The sequence below is a fragment of the Oryzias latipes genome, chromosome 18 (assembly GCF_053564925.1).
Source record: "Oryzias latipes strain Hd-rR chromosome 18, Olatipes_Hd-rR_3.1".
NCBI lineage: Eukaryota > Metazoa > Chordata > Actinopteri > Beloniformes > Adrianichthyidae > Oryzias > Oryzias latipes.
Genome location: NC_136254.1, coordinates 24213381 through 24239550, shown reverse-complemented (window position 1 = coordinate 24239550; position 26170 = coordinate 24213381). Strand labels below are relative to the sequence as shown.

The 26170-nt window shown below is 39.4% G+C and overlaps 1 protein-coding gene across 1 annotated transcript in view; it reads right to left on the bottom strand.

The window, feature by feature from the left end:
- col25a1 (collagen type XXV alpha 1 chain) overlaps nt 1-26170 on the bottom strand; it is a 201305-nt gene that overhangs the window by 141565 nt on the left and 33570 nt on the right. The window lies entirely within an intron of this gene.

The window sequence follows — 26170 nt, the reverse complement described above, 5'->3', positions numbered from 1 at the left end:
CAGAAGAGTCCAAGTTAAACTTTCTGAAGCTGTTTCTGATGGGCTTTTTGAATAGAAAAAAAGAGGATCAAAAATACTTGTTACACAAAAACTATTGTTTTACATCACATAAGGTTGACCATTCTTCCCAAAAATCTCAGGAGGCAGTCCTAAGGGAAATCACAAAAGGGAATAAACGGATACTTTTGGAAAAGAAAAAAAAAGTGTTCTGAGGGAAACCACACGATCCCTTAAGCACAGAGTCTCTAATCAAACTGTTGCTCACAATTTAAGGACTGCTGCTGCCGAAAACAGTCTCATCGTTCATGCATAATCAGCTCCACACAAAGGTGGCATGTTCATATGCCACACTTTGGTCGCGAACTCAGAGGAATCTCCTGAAAAGAAATGTATTTTTATATTCCTTCAGACATATCTAAAGAAAATGTTCAATTGTATTTTTATTTTTCTTACTTCACAGAACTGAACGAGCTCAGCTTCATGTCTCTACAGAAGGAAATGTGTTTCAGGACAAATCATTTATGGTCATCTAAAAAAAACAGCCTTTATTTGCTTGTAAGCAAACCATACTGTGGTTCACTTAAGTGTGAACACAGACAACCTATCCAACAAACCATAAACAGGAAGTAGACCAAATAAGGAAGTAGGGAAAAAAAATGTTTTAGGTGCAATCACTAATTCATGGTCAAATCACTACATTCTAAACCGTACTATCCTGGTTTTCTTCTTCCTCTTGCGTTCTCTTCTTCTGGTGAAAGCCTATTTTGGGACGAATCAACCAAAAACAGGCTGCTCTTGTTGTCCAGACTGTTGGCGTTTTTAAGTGTGACTATTAATGAAATCAAGTGAAGCTAAAGGAGATTTGACATTTTTAAACATTTCCCGCCCAAACAAACAGAATCAGTTGGACTCTACTGATCTGCGAGCACCTAGAATGACATCCCTGGAAGATTTTAGAAGCACACGCGTGACATCCCAGAGTACGTGACACAACAGCATCCAGTTCCTCTTAATGGAATTTGTGTTAAACAGACTGTTAGACGATTTTAACCCCATGGAGTCCAGCAGATGCCGTCTGCAGACTAGCAGGGCCGGCCCCCCCTCAGGCTAATTGCAAAATCTGAGTAAAATGCACCAGGGTATAATGTCTGGAGCTGACACTTAACACATGTGATGCCCGCCATGAGCACCAGAGCAGGCTCAAGAATGAACAGGCAGCCTGGCGTCAAGCTGCTCGCTGACAAACCAATGTTATTTAGCTGTTAACAGGTCCTCAGCTGGTGTCTGCTGTGTGTTGCATGTGACGTAGCATGCCACTGTTTGGGTCTGTGGATTTTCACGATCATGGACGTTGGCATGAAAGCATCGGAGGGGCCCCCCGAACACAAGCTGCCACCAGAGAAAAGAGAAAAGACACATTCCTGCTGTGTCTGCCACAGTAGGAATGTAGACCACAAGCTTTGGGGCTAGAGTGACAGCGAGCGCACGCTTGTGCACAAAAGGCACCAAGCAGGGATTGGGTTACGGCTAGATTAGAGTCCGGGTCCTTGTAGCAGCTTTTCTACATTGCTGGTGGGGATTTTGACTCCCATTCATTTCTAATAGTACATGAAAAGCAGGACCTGATCCCCGAATATAGAACCAATTACACAACTTTCACAGTCTAATTAGAAATATTAAAACAGATTGGTGGTTTATAGTACCTTTGAGTATCGATTTCTGTGGGAAGCTTTACTTTAAATCGGGATTACATCTGAATTTTAGCACATGGCAGCGAAAGGCACGAAAGCATGTCACTGGTAAGAGGACTTTCTCATAGGCTAGAGTGGGTGGTAGGACTACTGACGGTTTTGGTTTCTCTTCCCCAAACCGTGGTGGGTCACCAGTACCATCCAGTGAATCACTCGGTAGGGTTTAAGGAAGAGCAGATGGGTCCTTGATGGCACCCTACTGAAGTGGCTCCCCACTGGTGATCAAACACCACTCTGTATTCATGAGCCCCAAATGACAGGCTGTTAGCTCCTCATGATTCTTCCCATAACCACTTTACACTCTGCAGCTTTACCATCGACCGTCCTACCATCTTTACACTCTGTTATCATCTTTTAAGCTTTCTGTAATCAGTAACAACAGTATTAGGACTCACTTATTTGTTTGCAAAGTTAAAAGTTATAAACATTTTGCCCTTTTCCTCAAAAAGAAGCCGTAAAGCCTCCAGAGAAAGTGCTCTGCATATTAATCAATCTGGAAGGACAGTCCCTGAAACTATAAAAAGATGTGGGTTTTTTTGCCTGCACAACCATGACAACTGTTGCAAATTCATTCACACACACTGATGAAGTGACCACAAGAGTCGAGCGCAACTTACCACAAATTAAAAAGAATCTTCCTTGTGCACAAGTAGTACCTTCAAAGACATTTAAGAATTCCTTCAAAACCACACTTTTAACACCAATTTCTGTTAAGCGAATGGTTGGGAAGGGAAGAAGTCCTATACGAAACAGAAATAGATCAGTAGGCACATCTAAACTGTCCAAAAATTACATATAAAAACAACATCCAGAAACTTAAAGAGGCCATTTAAGGTTGCATTCACACTGGTTTGGTTTGCTTCCACACATGAGGCTATCTGAAGTGAACTACCCTACTGGAGTAGGGGGCAGTTTTGCCTGAACAAGACATGAAATAAAGCAAACTAATCAGTTAATCTACTTATTATCATGCACTAATACTGTAAGTCCCTGTGCATCCTCACAACCACCATGGTTGCACTTAAATTGATGGGGGGGTCACATCCAACTACAACATGAATACACCGTCTTTTATCCTTCATCCACCCATCTTTCAAACTCGCTGAATTCCTTTAAGGTACACAGTATTACTGGAGCCTATCCCTGCTACTGGGAGTGGTGAAGGCGTGGTAGACCCTGGACAGGTCCGTCTGACTGCCACAGGGCCACACAACCACACACTCACATGCACACCTAGGGCCAATTTAGAATCATTAGATAAGGCTTGTTTTTGGACTTAAGGAGGAATATCAATACAGAAAGAACCACTTTAAAACCCTTTGATTTACAAAGGAACCAATTATATATATATATATATATATATATATATATATATATATATATATATATATATATATATATATATATATATATATATATATATATATATATATATATATATATATATATATACACATATATATACACACAGATTTTTTCGGTAAAATATGTAGAGACTATCATCAAACCTTTAGGGAGTAGAGTTTGGATGCTGTAAATCCAACGTGCTATTTTTCTCTATTTTGTCAAAACTGTTAAAAAGTCAAGGATTTTGACAAAAAGTCTGAATCAGCAGGAAAACTGTCCCTCTCACAGGATTTACATAACAACAGAACACAGCTATTGTTGGCTTGGACTTCTATCTTTACCAGCAGGAACGCTCTGTGAAATCTAATTCATTAATTCTGACAATTCCACAGTCTTGCTGTACTCCCACCTCGCACGATGGGGCCATGGGCACGTTAGTAATGCTTAACAATTTTCCTTTGAAGAGGATTCAATGGGAACAAAGAAAGCGCAAAGCAGACGATCGACAGTGACTTCTCTCATCAGGATGAGCGTTCCGATCATCAGGAATTTTGGGCTTTCCGTCTGATCATCGCCGTGTCGATTAATGCGAGTGGACAAAGACCATCAGTTTGAACCTTTGCTCGTCTGCATGATTGCGTCTGTCTGGGAAACTGTGTTGCTGCTAATGAGTGAATTGAGGCCAAAAACCAACATGGAGCATATTTGAAGTTGTCAGAAAAAAACGGCTTGCATCTGTAACTGTACATGGTCCAAATGGATGGGTCGTTTTGCAGTTAAACTGTCCTGCATTTAAAGTTTTATGAATCATCTTAATAGAAAGAGAGATTTTAAAAAGTAGATTAATTTCTGTGTTCATAATAAAATTCCAGTGGAATGTAATTCTTTAAAAAGGCTGCTACGGCTGAAGATAGCTGCCAGAGGTCACCATTTTTGAATCAACTAGAAGGAAGGTTTCAAATCTTCATGAGGCTTCATCTGCCCATCGCTTATTTAGTTTTTTAGTTAAATGTATCCAGTCTTTACCTATAGTTGATCTTACTTTTCATGCTAACTAATGTCTCAATTTTGAAACTTTGTAAGCTACTTCCTGTACCAAGATAGATAGAGTCCCAACAGAATTGTCTTCAACTAGAAAATAATAAACATATGTTAGCCCTTAAATGCCAGAGTTTTGGCTCCAGTGTTGACTTTTTTTTACTAAGGCACCCTGGCACTGATGTGCAACACTTTTGCAGTGAAGTCTTTACCAAATTAACATAAATCAGTCGATTCTGTCACAGAGAAAAGAGACTTTGCGCTGTTATGCAGCACTTTACAAACATTAGTAATGTGTTGCAATTCAGTTCAAAGCCAATATGAAAATCTTATTTCTGCGTCAGAATCAGCTGATTTGTTATGATCGCATAAACGGTCAAAGTGTTCCAGTGTGTTATTTAGATGTCGCCGACCATATCTCCGGTGTTAAAGGACTGTGTAGGTTTTATAAAACAAGATTTCAAAATGCAGATTGACGCTCAACTTTTATCTTTTCAACTGTTTTTGATTTTTACTGTCAACTAACCATTACAACCTTGATATATTTACATAGAACTTTCTGCAAAAGAGATTATTGTCCTGCCTATGGAAAACCTAGTTTTCATCTAGTTGGTGAAAAGCGTTCAAAGGCTTTTAGATACCATGTCTAGGTGACTGAGATGGACTGGCCAGCTGTCAGTAGTATATCTTGTGGTCCACCAGGTTTTCTCTAGTGTGGTGAAATAAAGCTTCATCTTATCTTGACTTTGGGTGTTAAACTGAACAATAGCGTTGTGTTTTTAACACATTCAGAGGATAAACAACTGTTTCTCCCAAATGATTCCCTGTTCATGGTTGATGCCATTATCCTGCAGCTTGGGTTCCTTGTTAAACACTCACAGAGCCAGAATTAGTGGCTCCAGCTTCCCAGACATTGCCCTGTCGTATGTCAGGTGTAAGTAGTTTGAAACCCGAGGAAACTCTAATAAGAAATAAGAATGTGGCTTTTCGAATCCAGCAAGAGCGGGATTTTGATTAAATAGATTGGGCACAGGCAGCTGCAGTGTGTCTGGGTGCCACCTATCGCAACAGATTTGCTGTGCGAAACACAAAGACGAAGAAGGAGGCAGCTAGATTATTGCTCCTCTCTGGAGCTGTCACTTGTGTCTGTTGTTAGCTCATTTCTAATGCAGTGGGACAGAAGGCGCAACAGCCAGTCAAACCTTGTTGACTGGCTTGGGTGATGTGGTCTGGGGAGGAATATGAGGAGTTTTCAATGGGCTGTCACCCTTTCCTGGAATCTAATTAGGAGATTCCCCTGAACCAAAAAAAAACAAAAATACTTGGTCTGTATGTGTATTTTCATAATATATTCTAAATGTTCCTTTCTCTATGTGACGGCAGATATTCTTGTGACATTATTCTTGTGCAGATAAACTTAAAAACTTAAATTAAACCTATTCAACAGTAGTGTTTGATAAAGATAGTTCAATTTGCAATCCAAGAGTTTCAACAGTTTCAGCGCCAGGCTGCATTCAAAACTTTCGCGTTCATAGGTCGCAACGGACATTTTTAAAATAGTCTATGGGCACTTTACGTACAAAACGATCAGCCTTTGAACGCACGCAAGGGGTGATTATGCACTGCTAATGCCTCTTTGAAATTCAGATTTTATATCCTGCATCCTTCTTACACTTCTCTTTTGTCTTGGGACTGGTTTCTTTTCATTCTTGTAGCTTACGCTCTATTTTTATAAAGCTCACTCCCTTCTGCATCTTGTTAGCTTTTCCTTCCTGCTTTCACACCTTAGATCTGCCACACCTGCATTATGTTATATATTCTCCACTTTGGCATTAATAAGCTCAGTTTCCATTGTTCGGTACCGGCTCTTTTTTTCATTATTACAGTTAATACGGGGGGCTTTGCTTCAGCCATGTCAAGGCCCATTTCCTGTTCTTGTTTGTGTTTTCTGATAACCTGTCACAGCAAGGCCTCAAGGCAACATAACAAAATGATTTCAATCATTCTGCATCTGACTGCCTGCATACATTTGTGTCCTTTACACTTAAGCAATAATTTCTGAACATAAGTCTGTCCCTTTGTAACATTTGTTGGAGAAAAAAAACGGTACTTGTGTTCCTTGGGGTGAAAAAAATATAGAAATATGAATTTATTTTGCAACAACTAGCACTTTCACAGAGCCCTTAGAGAACTAGATATTGCTTTTTCAGTGCAGCGCTCTCATATAATTACAAAAATCACCCAATCAGCAGCTTAACATCCAACCAGCATGTGTTCAAAATAAAATACAGAAAATATTTTGTTCTTATACCAGGTACTGAGATCCTGTTTTCTCTTCAATGACCTCCTCTCGCCCTTTCCTTCTTTATTTTTTTATTTGCCTTTGTATGGAGAGACTGTGATGCTGACAGAGGGGTAAAGCTCATGAAACTTTGATGGAGATAAAGGTTAACTGGTCTTCTCTGAGGAGCTTTTGATGACTAATTGATTCGGCATTGGGTGAGTCCTTTAAAAAGCAAAAAAGAAGCATTTTTGCTCTTTACCGAGGTGTTGAACAGTAATTGGTTGATGATAAAAAGTTCCCCGGAGACTGAATGTCACAGGGCAGCTGTGACTTGGCCTCCGCCGCGTTTGCCAGCTGTCAGTTTATCTTCACCGAGAGGTGGAAGCTCATTAAACGGCGCCAATTTTAACCCTGCAGGGAAAGATTTTTCTGGCTGTTGTGTTAATTCACAAAACGCATGCTCATTTGCCGTTTAAACGTCAAGCAAAGCATGCGACCGTCACATAAATCCCTCCTTCACCATCTTAAAAATAACTTCTCCGATGAAGACACCTGACACGACAACTGTGTCTGGTGGCGGCCGCTGGCATGCAGGAAGCCGGTCCAGCATGCGAGATCGGCCGGGGCCACCTCTCATTTCAAAGCTAAAGGAGCCGATGGCCTGTAGTACTCACCGAGGCAATCTGAGAGAGTTAACCTCTGACTCTTATCACCCACACCCTGATCACATCCCGCTGTGCGTGCTTTCAAGTGCCTGACCTCGAACCCTTGCACCTCTGTCTTTTGCTTAAATATGTGGAACATGCATCAATTACCCCAAGCAGTCACTTTTTTCAAAGACGCAAAAGTGGCATTTTACGTGTATTTGTATAAAAGAAACTTCTATTCAGTTATCTTTTTATAGATCCTCTTTCACAGCACTCTGCAGCCAATCAGATGCCATTTAAGCGTGGCCTCATTGCTCCCACGTTCCTTCTTTCTGGCCTCAGCAGGATTTGTCACCGAGTGCCAGGCATAGCTTTTTGTGCCAATGGTATGACCTGCTTAGCCAGTAGCAGGCACCTTTATCGGCTGCAGTGACTTATTTACAGATCTGTAAGTGTAATGAAGGCCACAAGCCAACAGGTGGCATTATTTATGGTAATGTACATGAGGGAGTAATAAGGAAGAGAGACTGGGAGGGATAAAAATGAGGTGGAGAAGACTGTAGATGAAGGTATGGGAGGCAGTCATGAGCTGCTCTAAGCCCTCTGTGAGGCTAACATGCATGATTTGAACCCGCATTGCAGTGACTGCATAAAGCAGTTTAAAAACTATCAACAGCATAGTTCCCTAACCAGGTCAAGATCTCAGATTAGATGTATTTTGTACTCAATGAGTCAAAAGCTGTAAATGGTATAATCAGAATTATTGCATTTTCTGGAGTATGTGTTGTGTTATTTTGCTTTGTTTGTTTTTGCATAGTTTGGCCAGGGGTGCGACTTATACTCACAAGCAACTTACATGTGATTTTTTTAAACATAGAATATTCCTTATTTTTCCACCAACAACCAGTTTTGCTTTAGCCGTTTTTTCCCCGCTGACATCCACTAGAGGGCACTGTAGGTGTGAGTGTCTGCATCTAATGCCGACAGCAACAAAGAAGAAGGAGCGCAATCCAAAACAACAAAACAAACATAAGGGGGAATCGAATCATTCTCCTACTGAATTTAATTTTTTTTCTCATTTGCATCAAGAACATTTTTATTTTTGATTTTATTTGTTTTCCTTCCTCAGACTAATGCAGGAATGCAAGTCATCAAACTGGGTTACAGAGACATAGCAGTACCGCTGAAAGCACTGTTATTCAGATGCAGCTCTTGCAGTCAAAGGTAAAACTAGCCTTAAAAAAAAGACAAAATGATCACATGAACCGAGACATGAAGACATGTTTAGCAATGTTTTTGTTGAGCTCTTCAAAAGAAATGAACCTTAACGTCAGCTGTGTCTTCCATGCACTGCGATATACAGTCAATGCTTCCAAGTAGCAATGCTTCTCTTACATGCACAAGTACTGAGTATCAAATTTGAAATGTGTCAAAAGAGGCAGCGGACGCGAATTGAATGAATCGCGTTCAGTGCGAATGCTGCCTCGTACCGGGATTGGCAGATTTCTTCAAAAGTGTTACACTTTTCTCCCAAAAGTGCGGCTTATGATCCAGAGCCACTTTAACATGTGTTTTTTTCTGCTTTATTATGTTTTTTTGTTGTTGTTGTTGTTGCTCCTGGGACTTATACTCCAAACACACTTTTCCCTCTAGGATTGCCGATTTGCTACCGTGTCTGTAAGGCACACAAAAAACCTAAGAATTTGATCCATTGTTGCATATTTTAGCATCTTCACATGAAGAAAACAAGGTTGATTGGTGAAGGGGGTGCAAAACCGAGTTTAGTAGAGCCCTGCACTTTGTTTGCTCTCTGCTTGAAAAAGTGGGGTGCACCTTTGCCAGTTACACAACCAAGTTTTTTTTTGTAGTGTAAGAGTGTAAAAAAGTCAGACTTTTGTTTAATTTGAAATGAGATTAAAAACCCACTCTAAGGAAAATTTTGCTTTTTGGTGTTTTAACATGTTCTTCTGATATTTTTCTGTTAACTGATACATTTAGAAAATTCAGCTTACAATTGAGTTTCTGAGAATTTCTTGATTCAAATCGTTGTTAAACAGGAGCAAATGAAAAAATTGCAGTTTAATTGTGATGTAGAAAATATGTTGGGCAGGCCATAAGCTCCCTGCTCTGCTTCATCCTGACGCATCCACTTGTACACGACTGGATCCACTTACGTCTTTTTTTCCTTGTCTAAGCTGGTAACTGGCCCTAAACTGTACGGCTGGATAGCTCCAATATTGCTCGCCATTTTTGTTGCATCTGTAACGTTAGGTTGTGAGGGGCAGTAAGCTAGTGGGAAAGCCTTTAAACAGACAGGTCTAAGCAATGGGGAGGGAAAAGGGGGGCGGTGTTGCTCTGTGCTACCAATTCAGAGGTGAATTTGTAACAAGCTGCTTCTGCTCTGCAGAAACTATGTCCTGGAAAATGACACAGGATTTTAGATTTTAGCATAAAACAGCATAATCGTAAAGAAAAGACCCTGGAAACGCTGGATCTAAAGATAATCGGAGTGAGACTTTGATGTGTCAATCATTAACAGATCTGATTGTCATCAAATTAATTTTAATATTCTGGCTTTTTATACCCAGCCTTATATGCAAAAATGTCATGGTAAGAAAACAAAAAGTTGCAGTGACATACCTGAAGGTTTGCAAATCCAAGGGGGGCAGGTTTTCCAGAGGTGAGAAAAAAAGAGAAAAGGAGAAAAAGATCAATGTTGAAAATTGACAAGTTAAATTTGTATTTATAAAACACTGCAGAAAATTACAAAGCATTAAACAGTCTTAATAATAATAATTTTAACAGTTATTTTTTATAATTATTAATTTAACAATAATTTCATTTTTTTATTTCACAGCATTACCTTTATTATATAAAAATGCTTATTCAATTATTGAAAATGGTTACATTGATTTATTTTCTAATGATATTACTACTTTTGATACTTGATCAATTTTTGCTATGAAGATTTTTGAAACAGTGTTATGTCTATTTTCTTGATATGGTATTTTTTTAACCATATACATGATTTTTATAAGTAACATAATCTGCATACATCTTAGATAACTGATTTGCATTGCCAAGTTGATTTCTAAAATAGTTATATTTACATATTTATTTAAGTAATTCATCGTTGTTATGTGCTTTATTGATACCTAAGGATTCTTAATTCTGTCTGACATAAGTTAGGAACAGGATAATGATAAATCATGTAATAAAATCGTTACAGTAGAATAGGGGTGGGATTATAAAAGTTCACTTCCTTCCACTCCCTTTCAAGCAATATTTAATTTATGTTTAACTATCCTGTGTGATACGTCATTGTATGAATGTATAACTGATGATTGTATTGTTTTTGTGTATTATTCTTATTTGATTGCTTGAAATAAACCATTTCAAATCAAAATAAAAAAATGTCAAAACAAATTAAAAAACAAGAGAAACAAAATGCTCTAGAGTCAAGAAATCACCAAACTAATTGTAACATTTTCCCATTTTCATTAAATTGATCTAATTTCAGCCTTTTTCTATGCTGTTATGAAAGATTTGGACTGAAACTGCAAAGACACAGAAGCCAAACAGCTAAAGGTTGGAAGGGAAGCTGAGTCTAAGTCAGGACATGTAACCTGACTGAAAAACTACCCAGATGGATTTGTTGACACATTTTCTGAGCTTGCTGGTCAGGTGTCATAGGTGCTCTGTTGACAGCATCCATAAATTCACGAGGGAGTCGCTGAACACAGCCGTCCCACTAACTAACTAACATGAAAACTAAACGGAACAACACCATATTGAACAGTGGACTCTTCTGGGGAGCTGATGTAAACTGCTTACCTGTTGTAGATATAAAGCGACATATAGGTACACTTCTTCTCATAACTCATACTGCTCTTTTTTCACTAGATAAAACACCAATTCATCAAGTCCTTATTCCTCCATCAGTGTCATTTTGGCAACTATGGCAGTAAAAGAAAAACTCATTTGTTACATTTTTTTATCACTTTAATAATGACATTTATTTTTTTTCTTCACTTAATTGACATATATTTTTTAATTAAACTATATTGTATTTTGGAAACAAAAATGTAGGGATAATAACTGAATGGTAATTTAGTATAAAAAAGATCAAGCACATATGATGCACTCATGCTATATTTCAACCATATATACATGCACATTGAACTAAAAATGTATGACATCACAAATTTTATTCAGAAAGGCAAATATGAAGCCTGAACTAGGTCGACCATATTGCCTGAAGTTTATTCTTCCAACCAGCTGATCCAAAAACGGGAGTTTGGGAAGCCAAGGGTAAAGTGAAGGTCCTACTGTTGTTGTTGTTGTTTCTCTTTCGGCTTTAGAAGGCGCCGCAAACCAGCACGCGCTAAACCGGCTCCCTGAAGGTCCTACTGAATCCAATTTAAATTTCTACCAACTAAAACCAGCCTCTAGTGGTCATTTGCATAACTACAATATTTTGCTTCTGAGTATGCTTAACATTGGGGAATGGAATGTGGGAGTTTGGTAAATCAACATAATGGTAAATGGAGTTTATTTAAATTGCGCTTTAGTACCTTTTTTGAAGGCCCACAGCGCTTTACAGTCACAGTCCCATTCATACACAGTCACACACTGATGGCGGCTCCACTGTCAAACACTGGCGCCAACCTATACCCCCAAAAGCATTGTGGGGTTAATTGTCTTGCCCAATGATATTTTGACACATTTGTGGGCAGGGCAGGAACCAAACTTGCAATCTTCCCCCATAGCATCAGTTTACCTAATTTTCCAAACATGATTCTTTTACTTGTTTACCCAGAAAAATGAATTTATTGCAGGAATTATTGCTGCTTGGCTGGTATGTTTACTTTGAGCCACCTGAACCGAACTACTTTGTTCAGTGGAAACATGTCATTGTCTAAAATACAATGTTGCATTGGGACAAAAAAGTTCTGATTCATTTCCACAGAAAAAAATGTGGTCAAAACTTTAGTATGTGTGCTCGTCCATTACCTCCCAATGAGGTGTTTAATGCTGTTACGCTGCCAAACCAATTAGTGCTGCCTTTTAGCTACCATCAGTGTTTAACATAAGGAATGATTCTCTGTCAGGTAATTATGATAAAACTGCCTCCTAGACTGAAAATAATTGCTGTCAGCTTCCTTAGGATGATGACATTCAATGGTCTCTTGGAATCTTTTCTCTTTCCTGTCCACCTCTTTTCCCTAACTCACCAAAACTGCACTAATTATTTAAACCTATAAGAAATGGGTTCTCATCAGACTTTGCTCAAAAAGCCAACCATGTAAGAGCACAAGCAGGAGCTTTGGTGCATTGCTTTGGTTCACTTCATTAGGAACAGACCCTCTTCTGATGGGTTAAATTTGTGGGCGTTGAAAAGTTATCTGACTTGATCTGTTGCTGAACTCGTGTCAGTAGAGCATCCTCAGCGGTGGTTGGATGGTGCTTTGAAATCTGGTCTTTGGGAACTGGATCAGAAAGGGTCAGATAAACAAGAGGAGGGGTCTGGGTGTGAGTTTGGCGTACCACTTTGGTGGGCCTTTTGGTTGCCCTTTTGATATTTTCATAAATCAGTAACCAAGCAGGATGGATGGGACAGAAATAGGGAGAAAGCTCAAGTCAGGGGGTTTGGGAAACCCGGGAGGGGAACAGCTGTCTTGAAGATTGCTGCAATGTGTGAGCGCCAGGGAAAAAAAAGAAAGAGTCCTTTTGTTTCCATGCGGTTACCCGCTTCACCGCGGCCCTTTCATCTGTGTAGTGCACACAAAGGCCCCATGCATCTCAGATGAGGCAGAAACCTAAAGCAGCGCGTGCAAAAGGAGTAATGAGTGGAGTTGGAGAAAGCATAAACATATTTTAAAGAAGAAACAGTGTGCAGAGAGATAAAAAAGAAACATATCTGAGCTTACTGGAAAAAATCCATGTGTGCCACACTGCAAACAACAGCAACAGTAAGTCGCTCAGTTTTTAATTTGTGACTTCCGAACAAGACTGGAGAAGTTTTTTAACTGAACTTACTTTAGTCATTATTCTATTGTTGATTTACATTGCTGTAGAGCAGGGGTCACCCACCTTTTTGAGACTGAGGGCTATTTCATGGGCACTAAGTGGTATGAAGGGCGCCACAGGACCTGTTTGCTAAAAAATTCCTAGTCCCCCACACGCAGACTGTTATACACACAAACACAATTTGACGACATCCTTTTGTGTGCCCTATTTTTATTTGCTCATTTTACACAAAAAAATGCATGAATTTTCTAGACTTGTATTACAGGGGGGTCAAACTCAGTTGCAGAGGGGGCCTAAATCCAAAACACACTTTAGGTTGCGGGCCGAACAAGATAAACATTTACTGAACACACTAAAGCTAAACTTTGAAAACTTTAAACTTTAACTCAACTTTAACTTTTTAAACATAAATATGAATAAAAACAGACAGGATTATTGATCCAGAATAATAAATATATTCTGTCAAAATTATGCAAATAAGAACAAACAAAGCCAGGAAATATTAATTAGTAGAAATAAAAATTCAAATTATTCCATTTTCTTTGCTCTGTTGTCAGTTTTTAGAGCTGAACTCCTGACATTTTTAGCAATAAGTTAATTTCTGATTGATGTGTGATGTTCTGTGTGACTCTTAGGTTTTGTGTGTGTCTTTGGTCCTGTGTATGTATCTTTGGTCCTGTGTGTGTATCTTTGGTCCTGTGTGTGTATCTTTGGTCCTGTGTGTGTCTTTGGTCCTGGTGTGTGTCTTTGGTCCTGGTGTGTGTCTTTGGTCCTGGTGTGTGTCTTTGGTCCTGTGTGTGTGTCTGGTTCTGTGTGTGTGTCTTTGGTCCTGTGTGTGTATGTGTGGTCCTGTGTGTGTCTTTGGTCCTGTGTGTGTCTTTGTGAAACGCATCAGAGGGATTTGATTATTTAAAAACCTGTTATTGTGAAAATCACGTTTAGTTCTCATAAAACATTAAAAACTAAATTACAGAAGTCATCACTGGGATTACTCCAAACATATTTGGCATTTTCCTAATTTTGTGCAACACCCACAGTAACAATCCTCCAAAATCCTCAATACTTTCATAAACAAATGATCTATTGTTCATTTATGGTCTGAAAAAGTGCAGCTGTTTTCCAGCCTGCATTACCTGCTGTCTTTATTTATACGTTACTATCACCAACTAAACAACCGTAAAATAAATGTTTATATAAATACAGACAAGTCTTAAAAAAGTCCGCAAAAGTTAGTGAAGGATGAAATTATTAGAATGAGCTGAGTAATTGAAGCCACCCAATGATCAAGGTGTTGCGCAATGGTCACCGCGCACCGTTTTACCTCACAACCTGCACCCACTACCCCTCCCCTTCTCCTCCTCACACACACACCTGCCTCTTTCTCAAAGGCGGGAGAGCCGATTCGCAAGTTTCAGGCCGTTCCATACTCTGCCATATATTTCATGATAGCAGAACTAAAGTGCTAGAATTACTACTAGCAAGCACTGAATCGCCACCCTCTACTATCCAGGCAAGTACCGTTGCGCCCGAGTCTTAATTCACTGTCCTCTTACTTAGTAGCAGCTCCACTGGACATGTCCAAACCTGCTACCCGTGCCCCATGCAAAACACAATCCCGGTTTGTTCAGAACGACACTCACATAAGTTAGCGGACAATCATATCCGTCCGTTTATTTTGAACACACACACCACCAGCCAAACAGCATTAACCTCACTTTTGCTCACAGCTCCCTCACTTATGGTGAGCAATTTAACACCCCCGAGATTCCCCACTTCCCATGAGTCTTAAAAGCTGAAGGTGGGGCTAACCCCCAGATCGCCACAATATATTGATTTGCTATATGAGCAGTGCTAATTTTGGAGCATTCCCTGCAGGCGCCACAAGGGGTGCTTGGGGGGCGCATGGGCAATGTGTTTCTCCGCTGCGGCACAGTGCGACGCAGAAGGGTTTTGTATCCCTCTACCGCGAGGAATTCCCTTAAAAAAACAATTTCAGACACCCCTATCCCACCTAATGCCCTTACAATTGGAGGGATAGGAAGAAGCCTGAGTGGTAGGGGAAGAATTCGGATTCGGCCAACATTTCTGCCAGTCTGTGTGCTTAATGAAGCCAATTGGATGAATGGCGAAATATTTCAAAAAAGAAGATTTTAAGTCCAGGGGGTCGCTATGACCCAACTTCAAGGCTACAGTTGTTAGTGGGAATTTAAATACTTTTATCCACTTGTTTTTTCTCAAGCGTCCATTTTTTATTTGCACTACTCTAATCATTTTTGGACAATACTCTTTAGTACGTTTGGTAGAAATGACAGCACCCATTTGCTGAAGTAAAAACCTAATAAATATGAACATTTTACAAAGACTATTTATGACTACTATGTTCTGACGATGGAACTTGGATGATTTGTACTACATGCAATTTTTTCAAATGACAAATCAATTTAAGAAAATGCATTGTGGTCTATAGTAGTAGGTTTAGGGGTTGTCATCTGGACTTGGTTTTAAAGTTAGAAGACGTTTCACCTCTTATCCAAGAGGTGGTCTATATTCACTCTCATTCAATCTAGTAAGCACTGATGCACACTGTTTTTTCTGCGAGACTTCTGAGACATTTTCAGGCCTCTGGATTTTACAATTGTAGATTCAGATGCACCAACAACACAGTAAACGCTCCAGCGCACTATATAGGGAGGGAATTTGGTTAAGTACAGGACTGGCACATGGGAAATCAGGGTTCTGTTCCTAGGTGGTGCGATGAGCTTTATTAAGTGTGGGTCCTTGGGTAAGACCCTTCACGCTGCTGCCTAACTATGTAGCCACAAGGGTACCCAAGTCTGGGTCCCCCTTTGGCGGTGCCCAGCCCAGATAGAACACAGGGTTGTGCCAGGAAGGGCACCTGGGGTAAAATAAGACCACAAGTAGAGTACAGAATCCAGTAGAACCTTACTACAACTCAGAGCACCAAAACTAAGAGGTTATTGTGTCTTTTTGTAAACAATGACAATGGTTTATCATAAAGTTTGTCATTAAATATAATCCTGCTCCTCACCGTCATTGGGCAACCAGCACAGCTTCCAAAAAAGACAAATGGCTTGCTTTTGGCATTCATTGGCTCATATCGACGAATAAGAAATTTGTTACCAAATTGATGAATTATGAGATAATTTGTCAAAACATTTTTGTAAATTATTAAACAAAAAGTTCTAAAACATCTGTTTATAAATCCTGCACTTACTTAAGGTTGAGTCCTGGCATCTGGACTTGAAGTCATTTCTATGTCCAGAAGCAATCACTCAACTGACCAACGTCACTTGGAGATCAAAGACCCTTCATCAACATGTATATAAAATAGCCCAATGGTTAATTAATGGTATAAATGGAGGTTTTATACATTTGCAGTTTAAAAGTAAATTAAACTGTACTGTACTTCTTTAAAAGAAAACTGAAAATCATCAATTTCAACTGCAATTAGGCTAAAAACAGCAAACATGCATATGCTTTAAATTATTGTTATACCTTTAAAGTATGTACGCAGTGTAATATCGTCGTAAGCTTTTTGCTGAGAACATACTCTTAATAAATCTGTCCTTTCTGTTTCACTTGGGTGGCTCACATTGGTTTTTATACAGTAACATGATATCACAATTAATAAAAGGAGACAAGGCAGCAGGTTTTTTCCTGCAGAAAATCATTTTGTGAACTCCGGGCACTCAAGGACACACTTTGTTCATTCCAGTCTATGCTTTTTCCTTTTTTTAATTTTGTTTTTTTTGTTTTACGTGGTTGAAAAGCGCTGCAGTAAAAACAAAGAGAAGACAGCAAAAAAGACAAACATCCTAATGTTTCCTCAAGAATACTGAACCAAACCATAAACTTGTTATGCTTTGTAATGAATCGAGCAACATTACACAGTTCATAAAAAGGTAATGGCCTTTAAAGAAAGGTCTCAGTACCTAATAAGCAACATCAATCAAAGAAGTGATGAGTAACTGAGCTCCTTAAGATCTACTCTCCAGCTAAGATGCATGCCTACGTCACCTACGTTATCCAATTATATTTCTAAATAAATAAATAGCTGAGAAGTCTAAGCTCCAAACATTTTAGTTTCCTAATAAAATGAATTGAGGCCATGCTGTGCTTTGCAGTAAATAATGGTACAAGAAGAAACAGTGTGTTCTTTACAGGTGCTCAAGTAACATGCTTTATGGTGGAGGAAGTCCTTAAAAGTTGTTTACAACATTATAAAAAAAGTACAAATTTAAAAAAAAATCAAGAGAGAACAAATGGCACACTTTGCACCTATTAAAGAAAAATGGCTGAATATTAAATATTAGGTTAAAGCTCAAAATGAAACACCCCAGAGTTAAAGCTCTTGTTGCACTTGATTCAGTTTATGCAAATGCAATGAAAGTCCAACAACCTTTTATATATTTTCCCTACGGTTTGTGCACATCTGTTTAAAAAAAGACTAAAATTAAAAAAAGACTAAAATGATCATTATCAGACGTTAAGGCATATTTCCAGCCTCATTAGAATGACGGCTCTTGACTCCAAATATGGCTACGAGCCAAAACCAAACCTGAGAAACCTGGCTTAGACCAGGATATAAATAAGCATCTAAAATACAAACTGTAAATCCTCTAAGAAATTAACATATGTCACCAGCAGTTATTGCGTATCCCTTGCATACCTTGGAACATCCGAAACATTTTAATCCCAGATCTATATAAAAATAAAGAAAACCCTAAGAGAAAGATTTAAAATGACTGAAATGTGACTAAAATCAAAAAATGTTTTTTAGTTACAAATATAACATATACATTATTATATGCTTACACATATAATAATATGCTATAAAACAGGTCGACTGGAGAGTTGCTACATTACATTGAACATCCAAGTCCATCACTAGTAATGCAGAAAAAAACATAATTTAATATATAAAACCAATAAACGTATCACTTATTAAAAAAATTTCGGTCTACATTTAAAGTAGACATCTAGTCAGTTCCAACTTATGTATAGACAGTATTGGTATTTGTCCTTCAGGCAGTGGGATGAGCACACTATTTGTGGATTCACTGCGGTATGTTGTGTAATGGTGTTCGACACGGACAAGAATTTAAGATGGCACTAAATAACAGGTGTACTATGGCACTGAGTACTGGCTGAGTCAGCCTCCGAAGCATCTTCCCTTGATCCATTCCAATGATGCACCCTCTGATGTAGATCCAGCAGCAGCACTTGAAGAGTAAATACACGCTGCAAACATAGTCAGTGTAACAGAATCCTTTCGTCATAAATCAAGCCTTGTCATTCTCTTGAGTAGTCATTAGAGTCAGCAGTGGCAGTGATGAAAAAGATCAGGAGCCCATGCCAGGCAGTGTCATGCTCAGCTGACATGTTTGCGATCTGGACTCGGTTGTGACACTCATGAGTAATGGCTGTGTACCGTGGGTCTCGGTAACTGCTATGAATCTGGGAGAAGGAAGTTGAATTTAGTCAGGATGCAGGGGAAAGTTTCTTTTTTTTGGGGGGGGGGGGGTTTTGTGAAAGGGTTAAAGAAGAGACGGGATCTACTGAGACAACTTCTTGAAGACATCTCTCCACCACCACCTACCCCCCCAGCCCCGAGATGTGTAGGAGCAGCGGTTTGGGAAACAAAAGTGGGTTAGAAAATGTGGTAAGCAACTGGCAGTTGAGAACGGATGCTGACAGCTTTGAGGGGTCTGAAACTGAAAACCTTGTCAGTCAATCCTAAACTTGGCCTGAAGTGCATTGACGGGAAATGTCGCTGTTGGTATATTTTCTTTTTGAAAATCTGCCCTTTTTTGTATGATTTCACGGAACAAAAGAGGTGAAGGCTTTCTTCTGCCTGTAGCACTGCCCTGTCCCAACTTAACACATTTCACTCCCACCGCTCACATATGCGTTCTGACGCTTGGTCAGGAGGCCTTGCTGTCAAATTTGAACACACTTGGTAACTGGGCAGTATCGCTTTTCAAAGTGCAGGGTAGCACCATGCATAAGCACGCTGCTGTCTGAGGAAACAGAAAAAACAATAGAGTCAAAGGTTGAAGAAATGCATGAGTAGTAAAACAGAAGACTCACGTGTATAATGTTACTCATGAATTAATTGCACGAGGAAATATTCATGTGTTTTTGTCAAAGGGGGGGGGGGAGAAACTTCTTTAAAAAAACGTGTTATAGTTTACCACGGCAAAAATCTGCAGCGCTCTTCAACATATAACCTTGAACAAGGTATTTAAGGATGTAAGTATGTAAAAAGCAAATGCAATTTCATCTTACCTCTTTAATACTGGAGCTTTAACTCAAATAACATTTCTTTGACTACATTAACTCCTCTATCGTTCATGCAATTAACGTAATTCCAGCGGATTCTAAAGCTGAAAAAGAGCACCCTTGCGCTTTTCTTTACCAACGTAAATTGTTGCATATCAGTGTAAACCCATTATGCAAAGCCACTTTTCTCTGCGTCAGAACCAGCTAATTTACTTTGATAGCATATATGGTTGTAGAGTTTCAAGATCAAGAGTGTGCGGTATGTTATTTTCTAGAACACATGTTCTGCAGAGCGGCAGTAGTTCAGTTGGAAGTTCCCCTCTGAGTTGTGGGCAGGACCATTGGACTAAGCCTGCTCCCATTTCCCATGATGCCTTTGTTTACACACTCTCTCTCGGTAGCTTACGGCCCCTCACAACGCCAAGCTAACATTAAACGGGCAACAAAACTGGCGAGCAATATTGGAGCTATCCAGTCCTACAGTTTTGAGCCAGATATCAGCTGAGACGAGGAAAACAAAGACGTATATGGATCAAGTCAGGTATACAAGTTAATGCATCAAAATCCTAAGTCAAATCTACAAACCTTTTCCAACTGCACTTTTTGTCCGATCTAAATTCACAATGATTTGAGTTAAAAAATACTCAGTGATGCAGAGAGAAGCAGAAAGGGGCTACAATGGCAGATATTGACCTGTGTTTGCTGTTGCTTCAATTCAATGGCTGGACGTCTGAATAGCGGCTCAGCGCCAGTTATTCCAAACAGAGCGTAGAGTTACCAGCTGCTCTCATACCTCAATAGCCACCCCCCACACACACACACACCACCCCCCACCCACCCACACACGCACAAAGACACCCATCAAATCTCAACTTCCCTATTAAATCCACACACAAACACGCACAACATTTGATACTCCAGAGCTACAAAAGCAGGAGGTCAGGACAACACAAATAACTCCACCATATAGTTTCGCTGGATTCCAGTACACCCATAATTCCACAGTGGCCACTTGTTTGGACATCCAGATGACAGGATTTGAGACAGACTGGTCATGATGCCTCTATAAGCCTTGGCTCCTCTATCATTCTGACAATACGCATCCAAAAAAATTAATCTCCTCTTTAAATTCCATCTGCTTAGATTTCAGCACACTGTGATGCTAGCATAACAGGAAAAAGGATGTTGATTTCTATGTTGGAAATCCCCTGTATGTTGATAAATATCACAAAAATGAAGCTCGATTAACCCTTTAACACCAGAGCTCCAGTGTTGACGTTCCCTGCAACTCTTCAAACTTTTACGCAACTAATGTAATTCCAGCAGATTCCAAAGCGTAGGGAAGCAACCTTGCCCAACACTTTACAGTCGTGGAGTGCTTATGACATCAACACAAACCAGCTGATTCTATCACGAAGGGAAGTAACTGCGTCGGTACAAAACCATTGAGTAAAGCCTCTTTTCTCAGCGGCAGAATCAGCTGAAACAAGTTGACCATGCAAATGGTCAAAGAGTTATGGTAGGTCAAAGAAAAAGTATTATTTAGGTGTTGCCGGCGAAATCTCCAGTGTTAAAGATCTACAGCCAACCTGGGAACATTTAACTGTCTTTAGAGGTGTTTTAAACTAATCTCATGTTAGCAAAGAGCCAGTTAGCTTATCATGCTAAGAGTTTTTGAAAGCCAAAACCAAACAAATTAGCTGAGGCTAATGGGTGTTTTAACACCAGCATAAATGAAGTGAAACTATTTTTGTTACATTTGAGTCAAAAAGCTTTAGTTTCCTTAAAAAAATAAGACATTTAAATTAATTGCACACAAAAAAAGGTCGGAGGTTAAATGACATCTGCAGATTTTCAGTTTTAAACCTCAGCAGGGATGAAAGTCACAAAAAGCAAATAAAAAATTGAATAATAATAATAAAAAGTGAATACAATTTTGCACAGTGTCTTCCAAGTATTGCTCCATCTACAGTAATATACTGGGCTGATATTGCTGCAAACCACATTTCTGTTCAACCCTTCTTTTTTTATAAGTCTGGTATAGTTAGCAAATTTCCAATAATTTTAACTTGTTTTTTCACTCTTGAAACTTTCCTTAAATTATAGTTTTCTTTCTATTATCTTCTTCTTTCTCTTTTGGCTTTTCCCATCAAGGGTCGCCACAGTGAAACAACCTCTCTTTAGAGGATGAGACGCATGGTTAACTTGGCAATGCTTTACGCCGGATGCCCTTCCTGATGCGACCCTCTCAATTTATCCGGGCTTGGGACCGGCACAGAAGCAGAGAAGGGAATAGGGAGCAGCCCGGATTCGAACCCTGGATTAACAGACGGAAGGGGCCGCAAACCAGCACAAGCTAAACTGGCTCCCAGTTTTCTTTCTATTATGATAGGCAAATTTGTTCTCAATAGAAGATTTAATTGCATCAAACCATAGCTGTTTAGCATTGTACAATATTCCTTTACTTGATAATATATTTAATTTGTCTATATTACCTTTAATTCAATTACTTAATGGATGAAATCCCATGCTTTTTTTCATAAAATGTTTTATTTGTTTGTGAGACTTTTACGGCTCTTTCTACCTTCCTTGTCACCTGTTTTTATGTTTTTAAAGTCCCTTTGCTGTCATTTCTACTCATCCTTTCCAATGGACATCCTCTGTTGCCACAGGTTACCTTGACGTGAGTAAGAATTGAAAGTGTACAATCTGTTTTTTTATTTGAGCTCTGGAGCAGGGACACAACACAGCAATGAAACAACCTCATACTGGTGAGGAAAGGAAAGTCGATTGTTTCTGCATGCCTTGAATAACATTAAAGGATGCAATTGAAAAGGAAAGGATAACATTGACAACTGTTAACACTGTAAACATCTTGTAAACAACAGGCACCCAAAAGAGCTGGCAGAATAGTTTCAAATGTCACTTTTGTATTGGCTCATCATTCAGGATTACTCCACAGAGATACCGTGGGAGGCAGAGAAGCTGGAGCTGGAGCAAACAGCAGATTGTAGTGAAAGACCTTTTACAAAAGCCTCCCATCGTGAGTCAAACATGCTGTCTTATGAAGATGACAAGGCCCCCCATCAAACACGTCTTCGCACAAAGGGGATCTTTGGGATGCTCACAATGTTGGCCTTTCATGGAACGGGCATGGGCTTTCCAAAAGTTCACCCATTGCACAGCCCCACTGGACCACAAGCCTCAATGCATTTTCATGACTAAAAATAAACAAATGGAGCCATGTCCAAGAAGACAGCAATCAAGAGACCACTGAAAACCATTAAAGTAATGTTAAAAAGTTGGTCAATTTGCTTAAAGTTGGTGGGGTAAAGGCAAGTGGATCTAATTGGCGATATCGCACAGTGCATGAAGACAGGCTGCAATGTGAAAAGCAGAAAGAACTGAAAATACAAAAGGCTGTTTTATTTCAAGCTCTGTTAATTACAGTATAATAGAGGACTCAAGCAGGAATTTTGAAATAACAAAAGGTTTGTTGTTTGGGTCCATCAAGTTATTTCCCCCCAAGTTATTCGTTTTCCTCTAACTCGGGTCAACACGTGAGTTGGCAGTGTGTCTGCTTTACTTGGCAACTCCGTCATCTTCCATGAACAATAAAGCTCTCGACACATAACTCAGCTGCATGCACAGCAGCTACTGCGCTCTTCGGTGAGGCCCCAGCGCAACTAAGCAGCAAAAGAAGATCAACAAATCATTACATGCTGCGCAAAATGTAGTGCAGTGCACATTTTACCCCAAGTATCATTCGTCCTTTGAAGTGTCCTGTTCATTCACGGTAGATGTTTATTTTGGAGTACATGCATTTGACAGGACATGGTTTCCCATAGTAGCTTAGATTTGTGGCTTTTCTAACCTAGCCACAGCTCCAGTACTTAGCCCTTTCCTGTCACGGCTCGGGGTGCATCTGAACGTCTGTGCCAGAGACACAATACTCTCCTCAGGGCTTGGGCTTGAGCTCAGTGTTGGCAGGGATTTGAATTTGGACACTTTAACCTGCCAGCAAATCTGGGTGGGCAGCTGGTGGTAACCTGAGCTCCATCAGATCAATGCCAAGTTCTAACTCTGTGCTGTCCCCAGGGCCCTATTTCTAACCTTTCTAGCTTCGTGTTCAGCCTTATCATAACTGCATCAAGACTTTTAAACAGCACCCAGGGCCCTGAAGCTGAATTTACAAAAAAAATAACAATGTCTAGCATTTGATAGTCAGATAGACCAAAATATTTGAAGTTTAGCATAAGTAAACCCAATAGCTATGCATGTGTGGCTTGAACAAGCATAGCATGACTCTCCGTGACTGGCTTAAAGTCCCTTGACAATATATTAAGATAGACATGTTGCTCACACCATCCATCTTCAATGATTAAACTCTCTTTGCTTCTGCTGGATTTTCTTTCTTGGCCTAAAAGACGACTGGAACGGTGAGCGATGAAGCGTTGCTGTTGCAGCTCCAGTGGTTTAGTCATTACCACGCTCTCATTCATGCACCCTCAGGTTCTCTGTCAGGTGCAGAACACATACAGTGCGATGCAATATCTGAAGCCATTTTCCTCATGCTTAATTTAAAGTACCTTGCTGTGCACCAAAAAGCATCTTACAGATATGAAATTACAGTATTATATGCAACATTTGGTTCTTTTTTTGATTGGACTCTTGATGGCTTTGGTTTTTTTGGCTAGACCATTCCGGTAAAGACTACCAAAACAATATTTGGCATTTGTGAGATCTGTCACTTTGCTGATATCAGACTTGATTTGCCAAGACTAGAGTTTGACCAAACCATGTAGGAAGTCAGTAAATGGAGACTTTCAAGAGACTGGATGACTCATCTGTCATCACCGTTTTCTAATGTAATTTCTTGCAATGGCTTAGAAAATCTCTTAATGTTGTCAACAGGGTTTTCTGCACTGCCACAGCAAGCCATGTCTTGCTGTGGCAATGCATTTTTGCAAATTTGTCTGAAAAGCACAAAGAAACCAACAGACTAAATATGCTAAAAAAAAAAAAAAAAAATACCCCTGCATGGAGCTCAGGGCAGTATGAGGTAGTGCACTAAGAAAGGGTGGAGGTATTTAACGGTGACACGCAGTCACATACAGCAGGCACTTTTATCCAGTTGCCTTTGGTGTATACAAACTTGAATCCAAGCACAACATCAAATTGGTTCAAGACTCACAGAGTAGCTTTGTCCATGTTCTGTGCACCACTGTTCACAGACAAGACTGAGTAATTCCACTGGCGTGGATCTCATGTCATGATGACGAAAGGCAGAGGCTTTGTTGATACCAAACAGGCTGAGAAGTCTGGCTATGTTTACAATCTGCTTAGTGCTCTCTTTAGAAAGTCTGTAAAGCCCTTAATAAACCATAAATAATAAAACCCTTGAATAAAAATCTGAAGATCTTGGTGTATGTAACACTGGAATTGCAGGTTTGGATTAAAATACTCTGAAACATTCCTTTGTGGCGTATAGCTAGGTTTTTGTCCAGCACAAAGTGGCTGTAAACAAGCTTTTTAGGAGCTTTTTGGAGCTTAGATACACAATGATCAACAAACTAACTGAAAACAACCAAAAAGCAGGAATTTGACTCTGCTTTGGTGCAAAAGCATAAAAGAAAATGAACTCTGTTGTTTTTGAAATGCTAAAATTAACATTGAAGAATCAAAATTAACCAGTTAAACCTTTATGCTACATTCACACGGGGCTCGGAAACGTGTGTTTGAGCAACCTGTTCCAATGAAAAGTCTATGTAAATGCTCACATATGGGGGTTTGGGGATTCTGTGTTCAAAACTCTCATGTTCACGCGTCGCTGTACACGTTTCCAAGTCAATTTTCAGGTTCTACGTAGAAGATGCACAGCAATTAAACGTTTGCTTAAAGTTAAACCAGTTGAACCAATCAGCGACCCAGATTTGGTAGTGACGTTTGGTTAGCATCCTTTTCGAAACACGAAATTACAATTAATCATGAAGGAGACATTAATAATAGCCGTTTGCTTTAATGTGTTGTGTAATTTGTGAAATTGTACAACACCAAGTCTTTCATATATTGGAAGAAAAGTCTGGAGAAAGATTCATGAGATTTGCATTGCTTCTACATCTTGCACCAGTCCTCTTCCAACTGTGAGTACATCCGCTTTTAACGGGTATCAACAGTCCAGTGTGAATACCATCTGCTTAAAGCCCGTTCTTCAAACACACATAACATGCGGGATGTGAACGTAGCATAAGCTTTAAGACTCAAAATGCACTAAAACTAAGAAAAATGTTAAAAGTTAAGAGGAATAGTATTGCTGTCCTCTTGTTGGACATGCTATTCTAGATGTGTCCCAAGAAATGCAACAGGAAATGGAAAGAGTATGTAATCAAGTGACCATTTGAGTCTGTTTTGGGAGAAATTCAAGGCAGCTTTTTGGCTTTTGGGTTATAGCCATCTTGGCAGGATAAGTCATCAAACCCTAGTCTTTAATGATAATGTTCAAATTAACAGCCCAAGCAAGGTCCTGGTAGATATAAAGATTTTACCATTACCTGCCAACACAAAAAACACTTTAATGAACATTTTTAGCGTAAAAAAGAGCAGAAAACTTACCATTGTTGTGCTTGATATAAACCACAAAAGGTTTGAGTGTATTTCAAACCTAAAGTTATACGAATGCCCCCATGGTGTGTCAATTCCTTCTCATTTAAACCCAAAGGTCACAAGAAGTAAAGTGATTTCTCTTCTGTCCTGGAATTCCAATGCTTGTT